Below are 15,700 nucleotides of genomic sequence, written 5' to 3' on the forward strand. Positions count from 1 at the left end.
AAGACATGAATTAATAATACCCACATACACACTCGGAGTGGAACTGGGAATCGGAATGGGACTGCAACAAAATACATACCACCCTCTGGGACTGGCAATAAGGGATGAAGAAGAATGGAAAAGACTTGAGCGAAGAGAAAAAAGGGAAGGAGAAGGAGACTGAGAAAGAGATAGAATGAGACGGAGATAGGGATGGGTGAAGCGAGATAGACGGAGGGAGGAGTGAATAAAAGGATTAAGAAAAAATGAAGAGGGGGGGGGGGGGCAGAGTTAGACAGAAAAAGCTTATTAAAATGTATGCAGACAGACTTAATTTAGGGCAGAACAACGTATGACGGGTCTGCTAGTTATATATAAAGTAAAGCGTATGAGAGACACGTTTCGGTTATTGCTTATGAGCACAGAAATATTTACTTATAATATGCCAAGTTATTTTATACTGGATAGACAAAGCCTTCACATGAAATCTGAAAGTGGCCGTAACCTTAGCCTCAACAGTAAAGGTGGCCGAAACCGTGACAATCATGGTGACAGTAACTATGGCCATAACCGCAACAATATCTATTCCGGAAATTGTTACAGTATTCTTAACCGTTACTGCTGAAGCGTCACGTATCAGAACCGTGACAGTGAAACGCCGTAACCGTGAGTATTGAACTTGAATCTCAAGCATTCATACTAGTTCATATAGCTGAGTGGTTAAAGGCGTCTAAAGGCCTTTACACTAGTACGAATGTTTGAGATTCGACTTCAATACTCAGCTCCCGAGAAAATAGCTGATGAAGAAGTGAAATTCAGGAACATGTTCTTGTAACCATCGCCATTTGTAAACTTTGTAGTTTTTTTCTAATACCACTAACAAAATAATTGTATAAAGCAATATGAGAATGTCTCGCTAATTAAATACACATGATAATATTTTTCATCAAGTTTTCGTGGAACGTACGGACGGACCGAAGAAGAGATGGACAGAAGAACGGCTGGCTATAAAAGGTAGGTTTGACTTTCATTTGTATGCCGATTTTGGCATTTCTTGAGCAAACAATAAACTTCCCTAAATTTTTAGACTTCGTTGATGTTTTTTCTGCTTATGGCTATAAAGGTTTCTTGGAGGGATTAAATGAGCCTGCCATTTTCAATTACGAGCATATTTTTTATCGTAGAAGGGTCAGACTCTTTTTTGTTCGTCGTGGTCTCAGCCTGTATCACCTTGTATATATAAGTATAAGGATAAAAAAAAGTGTGTGACTTTTATTGTCACTTCTCCAATAATTTTTAACTATTTTAACGAAAGGTGTTTATTATGATTCATACAAATTTATGTTGGATGTCTTCATTACACTAACGAAGTAATTGTCACATACTCACATTAACTCATTTATACCTTAGCATAAGTACAACAATGTCTTTGAAAATGCGTGCGTATTACTAAAACAATTTTTCTGGGTCTCGGGATATAGTGATATCTTGGGCAACAGTCAAGCGCATCCCTTAGCCCACGTCGGTACAACTGAGCTGGATGAAGATGACTGGCTGTAGGGATTTCGGGATTCCGCTAACCTACATGCTGTCTGCTGCAGCATAGATGGGCCTTGAGCCTGCGAAAACCATTGAGTTCAATGAGGCTCATCTATTAGTGGTCATTGGGGTTTGGACAGGACACTTTGCAATGGAAATTCATGTGGTACGTCTCAGGATCCTGGAAATACCATCCTGTTGCAGTTGTATGGACTATAATGAGGTGGAAGCATCTGGTAACTTTATGCTTGACTGCCATGCTTTGGCCGAAACTAGGGGAAAGTATTTCATTCGCGACTCACTTGGATCTCCGGAGGATTTATCCAAGGTTATGATCGGTCTCATTCGAAGCTACATCTTTGCTGCAAAACGACTCTCCAAGTAGCTATAGCTTACGTCACCGTTATTTTGTGTGGTATCACAACGGACCTTCCTGCTGTCCAAGTGAGCTTCCCTCATTATGGCAGCTACCATCTAACCTAACCTAAGCTAACTCTAACAATTTACATGCATTGTGCAAAGCTGAAAATGGCATTGTCTTGTATTTTTGGACTTACTTAGAATGGAAATGAGAAAATGTTATCTTTTTTGTAAATCAACAATGAGTTTCTAATGAAAGTTTGTGATTTACGTAAATAAGCCAAATTATCCTTGGTATTACAGTAGCATGAATGAATGAATGAAATATAAAATTTTAAACAAAATTGTTGGCAATTCTGTAAAGTTAAACCAATTTTAACTTTATACTCATCAAATGGTCTAAAATTTGAATATCTTATTAAGATGCTAATAAACATTAAATTATTCCATTGAAGAAATCATCATTCAACAGCGCGAGTATCAAAGGAATATATGGCTTAAAGACGCAAAAGAGTCAAAAAACTTACCATTGAACAAATTTTCGAGGAATTCAATTTTACAAATAATATAACTGTTCATGATGTAGTTAAAAAAAGGCATACTATTAAATGAGACTTAGAAAGTTATCGCTTATCCATCGTTCTGAATTTAAACTTCCTATACTCGCGCATTGGTCTCTGAGACCGACGAAACACATTTTCGTAATTATTTTTGTGCACGAAAATCTGGAGAAGCCGAGCTTTATGCCAGCTGTCGCATTTGTGGCTTACTTCGTTTTAGTGCACGGTGTGCGTTCGTGCCAAGCGTACGTATTGTAGCATTGATTGTTATGGTGAGGCTCAAAACTAAGCCAAACATAGATAAAGATATACTTCGAATAGAAGACCTGGCCGACGTTTTTCTGCCCTATATTTGGCCTATCTGCATACATTTTAATGAGCTTATCCGTCTAACTCTGCCCTCCCGCACTCTTCGCTTTTTCCTAATCCTTTTATTCACTCCCCCCTCCGTCTTTTTCGCTTCATCTATCTCCATCTTCGCCTTGTTCTATCTCTTTCTCAGTCTCCATCGCTTTCTCTCTTTTCTCTTCTCTCAAGTTCTTCTCATTCTTCTTCATCCCTTATTGCCGGTCCCAGAGGGTGGTATGTATTTTCTTCCAGTCCCAGTCCCACTCCTAATCTCAGTCCCAGTCCGTCTCTGGTCTACTTCCCGGAAAAAAGGATCGTAAACACTAATATTGCTAATATAGGCAAATTTATATACCAAATTTCAGGCAAATCGAATAGGACGTATGTAAATAGGTATGTTTGAACAAAATCGACCGACGCATCTCTTAAAACACCGGCGACCAACTAACAGCCTTTCTTTTAATATATATAGATTTTTATTTTTCACACATCACTATAATATTAAAACGAAATGCAGATATTCGTTACTTTTGAAATTCGGCTTAAAAATTGCACATGGAACAACTAAAGACTCTCCTGAATGGTGATGTGCTATATATATATAATATATATATATATATATATATATATATATATAGCATTTCACCAGGGCCGGCGAGAGGGGGCCCGGGGTTTCTGAGGGCGCAGCGATTTGAGGTACTAAGACATTTTTTTTAATTCAGGAGTCTTTAGTTGTTCCATGTGCAATTTTTAAGCCAAATTTCAAAAATCGCCCATTGCTCTGTAAAAATCATATTCTAGGGACCAATATAAGAAACTTTGCCGAAGGAACCATATCTCTAAAACGAATTCTGATGTCCCCCAATTTGGGTCGAACTTTTGGGTAGGGGCAAATTTTGAAAAATTCCACTTTGACCCATTTAGAGTGCTCCAATCGAGTCCAAATGTATGACCGACCCCCACTAGCTTTGGAGGCCCGACCCACCGATGCCAGTGGCACACCCTCTGGAACCCCCCTGGGGATTCACCATACAAACATTTCAAAAAATCGCCGGTTTTGCAAGTATTTTATGATTATTAAGAAGTTTATATTGTTTTTTTAGGAAGAAGTTCAGATTTTATTTTTCTTTTCCTATTACTTAAGAAAAATATCTCAAATTTGAAGACTGATTTGTGACAGACTGAAAGTCTGTAAAATAATTAATAAACGAAGTACCATGCACACTATTTTGTTTCACTATGCCCTAAATTTTGAAATAACTATAATATTTAAAAAAAAAAAAAAGTATGTACAAAAATATATTGTAGGGTGTATGAACTATCGGTCTGTGAGACCGTGCGAGAGTATAGATGTTACAATAATTGGCGCGAGTATAGAAAGGTTAAAAACGAGGTATTACGTATAAGCTTCAAGTTAACTACGATCGATTCCAAAGCCATAGCCATACAGAAACCATAATTATTACCATAAACATAACCATCCATAACCTTAGCTACGACTACAAACTTAACCGTAGCCGTACCCAAAATCATATCCATTTTTAAAACCATAACTCTTACTATGACCATAAACATAACCATAACTGTATCTGTAGCCATAACCATTACGATAACTATCACCGCAACCATATCCGTAACCATATCCATACGCAAAAGCATAATCATAACAACAACGTCAATCATAACCATAACTGGGACCATAACCATAATCATAACCATAACCAACAAAATTTTAACCATAATTATATCCGTAACCCTAACCATAATAATATTCATACTCATACCCATAACCCTTACCATAACCATAAACATAGCCATAACCTTAACCATAGACATAACTATAACGATAACATATCCATAAGCATAACTATAACCGTGACCCTAAACAGAGCGATACCAATAACCATAAGTATAAGCCTTACTTGGGGGAACTTGGGAAATATTTATTTTTTACAGGAGATTTTTGTCGAGGTCAGAAGAAGTCCGTTGAATTTCATTACAAAGTATTTCTTTAAATAACAGTTATTTCAAAAAAACCTTTTGATGATGACCCCACGAGCAAAAACGCTGACGAATAGACCGATGAGTGGATGAGCAATGCTAACATAAACTTTTTTTCGGTTGAGACTACCGATTTTTCCGGTTGACTTTAGTAGGAAATAAAACAAATCGCTAGGCGCTATCACCGATTAAGCTGATTTTGGATCCCGAAAAAATCATACATTTTATAAAAACGTTTTGATAGCCGCAAGACTAGCTGAGTTAATATTAATTCCCTCAAAGCTATAGCGGCGAATAGCATCCTATCCATAGCATTCTTGATTGCAGTGATCTTCACCTGAAATCCGCTTCAGTGATCGGGCTGGCCCAAAGCTCCTCCAAGACTTGGCGGTAAAGTTGGGTGCATTCATGATCAAGATCACCTGGCTTCCGCCTTATGTTATATGCACGTTGTTATTCCTTTCTTGAGGAAATATGTGCACTGTATCTTGCGAAAGCGGCGAAAGCAGAAAGAGTTTAGCTTCAGAATCTAAGAGATTTTATGCCGTATCTAGTACAGATTTAATGTGACTTCTAATGTCGTAGATGTTGTACGAAGTGCCCCGCTTCTTGTAACAAGAGACAATCCCTGCATTTAAAGAAGAAAGTCGCAACAAAGTCCTCAGGTCGCTGCGCAGCACTTGGGAAGATAAAGAAACGTTGCAGACTACGTACAAAGCAATTGGCCTTCCACTCATATACTACGCGTCACCAGTCTGGTTGCCTGGTCTTAAAACAGTGGAGAAATCTGCAGGCCTACTTAAATGCTGCACTGGATGTCTCCTGAATAACACATAAATAGACGGGCCAAAGAGATCAACTTTAAAGAGCTAATGAAATTCTGAACAGACAGTCTTTGCGTTACCGTCGCAAACCTGGACAGCTTAGCAAACAATTTCTTGATCCAGCCCCGCCACCAAGAGGATTAAGACAAACATAAGGAGGTCCTAGGCAAAATCCACAAAGAATCGGTAAACGCGTTCGGCAGGATGCTCCCGGTGATCGATATATACCATCCTACCCTTGAGGAAGAAGAAAGTACACTACTAAAGGAGACACGAGTCACCCTGGCCCAACTTCGTTTTGTATATTCTAAGAGGTTAAACTCTTGTCCCGAATCAACACCAATATACTTAGTGTACGTCCTGCATGCACATGACACCAACCATCTTATCAATTATAATGTGGAACCTGCGCCTCTTAAACCAATTTCCATATGGTTCATCCCTGTTGAAACTGCTAGTTTCCTTGGAATCAAGTTATAAAATTTAGATGAAAGTTTGTAAGAGGTTGCATCCATTGAGTGGGACGAAGCACTGTTAACACAACAATAATAACATCAATCAGTGCACCTGCTCCATTCTCTTGACCACGGAAGAAGAAGGTCGGCGGTCTGGAATAGGATACTCAAGCGGGAGTAGCTTCTGTTGCAAAAGTCTGGCCAAATTATTTGAAGTCAGTACCGCAACGTACGCGGGTTTAGTCAGTTGTAATAGGCCCTTCGGCAGCGTCGTCGTGGCAGTGGTTGATATCCTAATTCCGAAGAATTGTTTGACTCGAATTTGGCGTTGAGTAGAATAAAAGTGTTGTTGGACAGGCATTCAATCCCACCAAGGTGATGGTGTATCACTCATATAATCGATTGATCACAGATACGCAAGCCTTGGGCGCTGGCCAAAGTTAGACCCCACCGAAAGAGTCGATGTTTGCTGCCTGCGGACTTTCCTTCTGCATTTACAAAAGGAGGAAACCATTTTAAAATATTTCGCTCGGGATGGTTCCGAACTAGAATGCTCAGATCTTCTACTATTTAGTTTCTTCCGTTTCTATATTTTCCTTGGAAAAAAATTTCCATATCAAATTTAGAGAAATATTTTTGTAAATTCCACTGCAACACTACTTGGGAATGCTACCAAAAGCAAAGTATGGGGGAGGAAGTAAAACAAAAGAATTTCGAGCGCTGCCAAGGGGAACAAAAATATTTACAAAAAAGCGCGCTGCTGAAACGTTAAATAGCACAGGGATCGAAGTTGAGCATAGCAAAATGGAAAAAAAAATCAGACAGCTTTAAGCTGGAGAGCTTGAAAATGACATGCGAGTTAAAGCAAGTGGAGAATGAATTAAAAATGTAGGACCGAGTAGAATATAAGCGGGGCAGTTGGTAGCATACAAATAAGGAAGAGGAAGAAGGCGATGTGATTTAATGGATATTTCACTTCACTGCGACTCACAGCTCGTGTTTACTTTTTTAATATGCAAGAATATTTGTTTGTATGTAAATTGTATGCATGTGAATACTTGTAAACAAAACAAGTAAGGACGGGACTGTCTTGCCGAAGACTTCATACCTTTCATGAATGCCGCTGAACAATAATCTTATCCCGTTCGTAATCTGCAACTAATCGGATGTATAAGATAAGAAATATATAGTGAACAGATGTACATACCTAAACGATTTTTAAGATAAATATATAATAAAAAATAGGTAGGTACTTTGTGTGAGGATACAAACTTTCAGGTTTGTTGTGGTCTGCATGTAAAAACTATGAATACGAATCACGTATTTCAGCAATATATGACGTAAACGTAACTATTTGATGAAATTTGATGAATTTTGAAGCTTCTAGCCGTAAAAAGGGGGCAAAAATTAGAGTTTATATGGGGTATATAATATATATACCACCGATCTCTATGATTTTTTCAGACAAGAATATATGCTATACACGTAAGCATTTGGTGAAATTTGAAGCCTCTAGCTCTTAAAATAGGGCAGTAATTACGAAAGTTTCTTATCTGAACAATCGGTTGTGGGGATATATACTATATATACGACCGATCTAATAAATTTTTTCAGACAACAATATGTGGAATATACGAAAGTATATGGTAAAGTTTGAAGCTTCAATCTGATAAATTAAGGAAGATATGACAAAAATCCTCTTTTTCGGTTGTATGGAGAATATATGCTATAGTGGACCGATCCGGCCGGTTCCGACAAGTGTCTAATCAGACACCCAAATACACCCGCTCACCAAATTTTATCAAGATGTCTCAAAAATTGAGGGACTAGTTTGCATACAAACAGACAGACGGACAGGCGGACATGGCTAAATCAACTGAGCTCTTCATCCTGATTATTTCGGTATACTTAATGGAGGGTCTATCTATTTTCCTTTAATGACTTACAATTTTGGGATTCGTGACGAAATTAATATACCATTTCATTTTCATGAAAGGTATAAAAATAAAAACCGCGTGACAGCCAATGCTTATAACAGCAACTACGTTGGCCAAAAACGGATAAAAAAATGTCAACTTGCGTGTAAGCAAATTTTTTGCAAAAGAACAAAACACACGAAAATAAGCCAATAAATTTGGAATTTTTTTTCGGTAAGGAAATGGGAAAAAATACAAATGTGGCTGGTATTTATGCGTGTTATTTTTTTTTTGCATTTTTGCTTGCTTTTTTCGTTGCTCGTTGCGTAAGGCAACGGTAAATAGAAAACTTGTTACGTAGGTCGCTGCTTTTACGCGATGTACTTAAATATATTCTCTTAAGTTTCTTCTTTTCGAAGTACCCAACTGCTGTTACTTATAGAAGTGTACAAGTTCAGATACAGGAAAAAAAGTTGTTGAGGAATATTAAGCTCAAATATTATTACGTTATTGTAATTTGAGCACCTGAGATTACTTTTGTATGTATATGTACTTAGGTTTATATTGATGAATGAGATATTAGTAAAAAATAAACTAAAAATTCTATGAGGAAAACGCATTGCTGCCGCAGGGAAACTAAAGCTTCAGAAAATCGTATTATTGAAAAACAAGTAAGGAAGGCTAAGTTCGTGTGTAACCGAACATTACATAATCAGTTGAGAGCTGTGCAGACAAAGTAAGGGAAAATCACCATGTGGTAAAAAGAACCCAGGGTAACCCTGGAATGTGTTTGTATGACATGTGAATCAAATGGAAGGTATTAAAGAGTATTTTAAGTGGAAGTGGGCCATAGTTCTATAGATGGACGCCATTTAGGGATATCGCCATAAAGGTGGACCAGGCCTGACTCTAGAATTTGTTTGTACGATATGGGTATCAAATGAAAGGTGTTAATGAATATTTTAAAAGGGCGTGGGCCTTAGTTCTATAGGTAGACGCCTTTTCAAGATATCGCCATAAAGGTGGACCAGGGGTGACTCTAGAATTTGTTTGTACAATATGGGTATCAAAAGAAAGGTGCTAATGGGTATTTTAAAAGGGAGTGGGCCTTAGTTCTATAGGCTGATGCCTTTTCGAGATGTCGGCATAAAGGTGGGCCAGGGGTGACTCTAGAATTTTTTTGTACGATATGGGTATCAAACTAAAGGTATTAATGAGGGTTTTAAAAGGGAGTGGCCCTTAGTTGTATATGTGAAGGCGTTTTCGAGATATCGACCAAAATGTGGACCAGGGTGATCCAGAACATCTTCTGTCGGATACCGCTAATTTATTTATATATGTAATACCACGAACAGTATTCCTGCCAAGATTCCAAGGGCTTTTGATTTCGCTCTGCAAAACTTTTTCATTTTCTTCTTCTTAATATGGTAGGTGTCACACCCATTTTACAAACTTTTTCCTAAAGTTATATTTTGCGTCAATAAACCAATCCAATTACCATGTTTCATCACTTTTTTCATATCTGGTACATAATTATGGCATTTTTTTCATTTTTCGTAATTTTCGATATCGAAAAAGTGGGCGTGGTCATAGTCGGATTTCGGCCATTTTTTACACCAATACAAAGTGAGTTCAGATAAGTGCGTGAACTGAGTTTAGTAAAGATATATCGATGTTTGCTCAAGTTATCGTGTCAACGACCGAGCGGAAGGACAGACGCTCGACTGTGTATAAAAACTGGGCGTGGCTTCAACCGATTTAGCCCTTTTTCACAGAAAACAGTTATCGTCCTAGGATCTAAGCCTCTACCAAATTTCACAAGGATTTGTATATTTTTGTTCGACTTATGGTATTAAAAGTATCCTAGACAAATTAAATGAAAAAGGGCGGAGCCACACCCATTTTGAAATTTTCTTTTATTTTTGTATTTTGTTTGAAACATATCATTACTGGAGTTGAATGTTGACATAATTTACTTATATACTGTAAAGATATTAACTTTTCTTTTAAAATTTGAATTTAAAAAAAATTTTTTTAAAAAGTGGGCGTGGTCGTTCTCCGATTTTGCTAATTTTTATTAAGCCGACACATAGTAATAATAGTAACGGTCCTGCCAAATTTCATCATGATATCTTCAACGACTGCCAAATTACGGCTTGCAAAACTTCTAAATTACCTTCTTGTAAAAGTCGCCCATTGTCCAAAATTTTACTAGTTTTCTATTCTGCGTCGTAAGTTCAACTCACCCACCAAGTTTCATCGCTTAATCCGTATTTCGTAATGAATTATCGCACTTTTTCGATTTTTCGAAATTTTCGATATCGAAAAAGTAGGCGTGGTTATTGTCCGATATCGTTCATTTTAAATAGAGATCTGAGATGAGTGCCAAGGAACCTACATACTAAATTTCATCAAGATACCTCAAAATTTACTAAGTTATCGTGTTAACGGACAGACCGACGGACGGACGGATATGGCTCAATCGAGTTTTTTTTGATACTGATGATTTTGATATATGGAAGTCTATATCTATCGCGATTCCTTTATACCTGTACAAACAGCCGTTATCCAATCAAAGTTAATATACTCTGTGAGCTCTGCTCAACTGAGTATAAAAAAACTAATTGGTTTAGTGAAAACTTATGGTGAATAACTGTGGCGTTTTCTTTTCTGAAAATTGTGTCGCCTTCTGTTGCTTTTCAGCTCTGTGATTTGTGTGTTCCTTTCAGAAAATATTTCTTACTTAATAAGAAAAGGGGTACCTTTCCTTAGAAATTCAACCATTTTATAGAGCTAGATCATCTAGAATCTTATTTTGAAGTTAGAATTTAAGAGTTTAAAATTTTTGTCTAGAAAAGAAAACGCCTTTACATTTCTCATTCCGCTAGCCTTTCTCCCAATAACTTTTGCACAACATTTTCTACAACTTCCTTTCTTTCTTAAGAAACTATACATATACCTCTCTCTCCACCTTTAAGTCTCTACTGTCCTCTCCACTTCCTCTCCCTTACCTTATCCCTCTTACTTTTCCCTCTCCACTCAATCTGGTTTTACCTATCCCGGTCCCTCTCTGCACCCGCATCACCTTCTCCTTCATCCTGCCCAATTTACCACTGCCTCTATTCTTCTCTCTCACTAGCCATAAATACGATAAAAGGTCGACCCCTCATCGGAGTATTAGCAATATAAGTTTTGGCAAAACACAGGCCGTATCTTAAAGAATGTTTTATCGAACAGGTCGTTTCTGGTTTATTTCCATGGTAAAAGGCATGCCATACCGTAACCTAAGAAAAAGGATATTTGAGCACCACATTTCAAGTGAATCGTGTAATTTTTTTTATAAAAAGGTGAAGGAACGAGGTATTCAAGTTTGTACTTTCAAGCAATCGGATGTAAAGTTTTAGAGTTGAACCCAATGGCTTCGAAAATATATGTATGATGTTAAGTATTTGATTTTTATGGGAGGTGACAAGAACGGTGAATGAATTTTCAGTGAGAAGTTTTTCATGGCAGAATTATATAATCGGAATGTGTACCAAATTACTGTCGAGGGGCGATTTCGATCAGAAAACTTTTGTTTTTTTTGCAATTGAAAAACTTTTTTCTAAATTTTTGATGTAATTTTTCCCGAAAGTTGAACCCAGAACCCTCGGTGTGGTAAGCAGTGGATACTACCACCACACCATGGCGACTGCGTATAAAATCCACGAGTGCACAAAACACCTTAAAAGTTCATAAAGCTTACTACAGGTGAAGTTTCTGATTTTATTGACTTATTTCAGTGGCTCGTCCCCTATTTGTATCAGCGGTAACAATTAAATTGTGTCAACTCCTTTGCTAGCAACATACAATATAAAATTTTTTTGAGCGGAGTTTCAGTCCTTTGATCAAATTGGTTTGAAAGGCCACAAGTAATAAAATGAACATTGTTCCGTGATACCAACTTTAAAGTCTTTTACCCAACAACTTAAATGCCTCATGTCTGAGTAACCGAACATACACACAACACAGCCCTTAAAGGATAGTTGAATTCAAGGAGTGAACTACCACTGTCTGGATAACTAAGAGTCGGCATGGTAACACGTCCTTATTCGTTGTTTGCATTTATCCAAAAAAATTTAAGTTTTTAACTACATCTTTTAATTAAACCTCTAAAGGACTGCCCACAGTGTCAATTAAATAAAAAAAGTTAATAAAAAAAAAAAAAAAAATAAATGTAAGGCGCGATAACCTCCGAAGAGATCTAAGGCCGAGCTTCTCTCCCAATTTGCGTCGTGCTCCTCTTGATTTTTCCCTACAAATTGGCCGGACGGGACCTACATGTTTTATGCCGACTCCGAACGGCATCTGCAAGGCAGATGAGTTTTCACTGAGAGCTTTTCATGGCAGAAATACAATCGGTGCGCTTGCCAGACACTGCCGAGGGGCGACCCCGTTTAGAAAAATTTTCTTCTAATTGAAAAATCTTATTTCTAAAATTTTGATGTTGCTTTGCCCGGGAAAAGTTAATGTAAAAGCGTTTTAATATCAAAAAGGGGCTGTCATAACCTTGGATGGGTTACTCGGTGATCCTAACATAGACTTTAGGCTAATAATCAGCAAGTGTGTAATAAAATAACTCCGTTCTCTTGGCAAACACTGAAAGTTTTCGATATGCTACTTGCTACTTCTTTATCTGACAGCTCTGTAACTTCACATAGCTGGAACAGCTGCACAGGAACAAGTACAACACATACTCTACTCTACAATCTGCACTTTCTAAGTCTGCTTTCACTGACGAGGCCTTATTTGAAAAATCATCTGACGCCAGAAGGCCTACAGTGCTGATGTTGTTTTCAGGACTTCCGTTATGCCAAGCATTGATAGTCTGAATTATTCGAGTTCCGTTGTATAGCCGTTCACCAAATAAGGACTCCGTAGTATAGGATAGGCTTTACAATCGCTGTAAATACCAAAGAAGAGAGAGAGAGCGATAGCACCACGTACATAGCGGCGTTTTTTTACAACCTTACACTGCCGTGGAGGCGTTCTTCATTGTCTTCTCTAGTTTGAGCTTCCACGACCACAGAGTATCTATAATAACTTCTAGATACTTTGTGAATCATTTCTCCTTCAGGGTCACCCGTAGGTCTAATCCAATTAGTGACCTTAAGACCACATGCGTGTTTTATACATTGGCGGTGAAGTGGATATTAGATGCCCAGGTATGTATATCCCGAAGTGCCCGTTCCATCAAAGAGTTAACTGTTGTTAGGCTTTTCTAATTATATCAACTGCAACGTCATCTGCGTACGCAAGTTTAAGGGATACTTCATCGAACCGCCTGAGCAGTTGGTAACCAATGTCCACCGCAGAGGTCATACTACACCGTCCTGTGGCGTGCTCCTGTCCACTGATCTGGTGGCCTCAAACAGCCCCCATTGCGAAGTAATCTTCCTTCATTTTAGCATTTAGCCGAATTATCTGGTATTTTATAATACAGACCTGGTTTTTGATGCGGTTTCTCAGTTTCCAAAACTCGGCAAACAAATGTCTGTCAAGACTGCGGACGCATTCATTCTACATGAAATGTAAACGGCTCGAACAATTCCACTTAACCAAAGCTAAGATATTCTACTAAATCGAATAGTCTCTAGGGCGCCCGTGGGCACAAGCTGTAACAGAGATCCTGTGTGACTTGCCTCATTTTTATATCAAAAGCACGCGTAAAACATTAAATATGATAATTACCTTACTAGGAAAAAATATGAATTATATTTTTTCTGCTTCCGTTTACTTACGTTGCTATGACTTTTTTTGGTGCGTTGCTAATTTTTTTTGCGCTGTTTAATTTAATGCCTTTATTTTACTATTAATTTTCAACACAGAATTGCTAATGTTTCTCCCACATAACACACGATGCCACTGTTTTATATTATTATTATTTTTTTCATTATTTGTTTACTCAAAGTGATTTCATTTATTTTATTTACTATTTGCACGTAAACTTGCACTTGTTTCAACACAATTTTTTTTTATTTTGTTAACATCTAAATTTCATTATTTATTTATTTTGTTTTATTACTGTCATAAACGTGAACATAAACATATATGCAGTTGTATTTGTTTTTTTTTTTTTTTAATAACATTTCTTTACTGATTTCGTTTTTTTCATATATTTTTTTTTTATTTATTTAGCTTTAGTTTATATTTCACTTTTTCTTGCTGATAAGATGTTCGTATAGGTATGTGTGCATTTGATTTTTTGTTATTGTTCATATGTAGCTGTGGCAGTGTTTATGGGCGCTCAGTTGAGTTTTTCAATGAACTAAAGATATTAGCGCGTCCACTCATATACACTTACGGATTTATATATACACATTTAAATGCAATTTAATTAACGTTTGTTTACAGCTGGCCGTCATCCTCTTTATATATACCCCCTGCCTCTTATTTAATATACAACCAGCCCTCAAGTCTGACACTCACTCATTGTCTATTTAGTTAGTCTAGTACTCCGTTATGCGGTGCGTAAGCTTGTCACTTGCACGCAAAAATTCTCGCTCGCTCGTTGTTTTATAAACTTATATACATACATATATGCATATACATATATAGAATGCAGTCAGCTAAAAAAAAAAAACAAAACAAAAAAACTCTGCTACAAAAGCTTTTTACAAAATTTTCACTCTCACTCTACACAAATTTCCAACACAATCTACAAAATATTTATAGAATTTTTCATTCATTTAATTTTTCCGCTAACCGCATTTTAAACACACTTCTCCATATTTTATTTATTATTTTTTTTTAAACAACATCTCTTAATTTTTAGCTAAAATTTTTCTATTTTGATTATGCAAAAATTTTCTATGCTACAAATTCACCGGCGGTCATATTTCGCATCCGCAGCTTAATTTCCGGTATACAACATTTTCAGGCGACACCAAAGTTGAAACTGAACTCACTCACGGTCACTCAGCATTCTTTTGTTTGTGTGCGTGTAAACCTCCTTTTATAGCAACTGTTAAAATTTTTTTGTTTTTGTTCTCAATATTCATAGCTGTACTTCAATGTTTTCTAGTGCCGTTATAATAAACGCATACCACATTTGTTAGTATATGTGAAAATGTGTTATGCTTGAGCTAGTAGGTGACTCTTTTTACTCAAACAGTTTTAATATCTCTCTCTTGACTTCGCTTCAGCCCCGTTATTTTAGGGGTTAGCGAAAGCTTTGGTGTTGCCACTGAATTTGCGCTCAAAATAAGTTTCTACTGCAACTCAGTAAAACTGAAGTATTTTGGAACAATTTGCTGTTATTCCTTGTCAAATATGGTTTTGAGACAAACTGGTTTCGGCATTGTTCCATCTTCAGCGTCGTTTCGTCACAACAAAGAAAAATATTAGATTTTGGTTTTGGTTTTGCAAATTGTCTCCGATTTTGGTACGCTTTTAGTTTTTATTTTTCAAAGTGTTCCGGTTGAAGTTTTGATTACCATTCCTCAATAACAATTTATGTTTCGTTTCAATTAAAGTGGCATTTCTGACTTCGTTCTCGTTGTGGTTGGTGTTGTTGTAACTATAAAGATGCTCCCCCAAGTTTTCAATCAATGTTGATGCTTCTTTGCTATACATAGATTCAGTCCATTACCTTAACAAGCATCATTAAAGTACTAGCCCGACCATCTCGCTAACGATATAGTATTACCACATTGAACCTTCTAAGCCATTACATTGCC

General features: G+C 37.1%; 1 protein-coding gene across 4 annotated transcripts in view; it reads right to left on the reverse strand.

The window, feature by feature from the left end:
* Positions 1 to 15,424, reverse strand: part of Pde6 (phosphodiesterase 6) — a 232,586-nt gene extending 217,162 nt beyond the window's left edge. For all 4 annotated transcript variants that reach the window (XM_067763060.1, XM_067763059.1, XM_067763062.1 and 1 more), the window contains exon 1: positions 13,763 to 15,424. The gene's annotated coding sequence lies outside the window, so the exon portion shown is untranslated. The remainder of the gene's footprint in view (positions 1 to 13,762) is intronic.
* Positions 15,425 to 15,700: the final 276 nt, after the last annotated feature.

The sequence above is a fragment of the Eurosta solidaginis genome, chromosome 1, assembly GCF_040869045.1.
Source record: "Eurosta solidaginis isolate ZX-2024a chromosome 1, ASM4086904v1, whole genome shotgun sequence".
Taxonomy (NCBI): domain Eukaryota; kingdom Metazoa; phylum Arthropoda; class Insecta; order Diptera; family Tephritidae; genus Eurosta; species Eurosta solidaginis.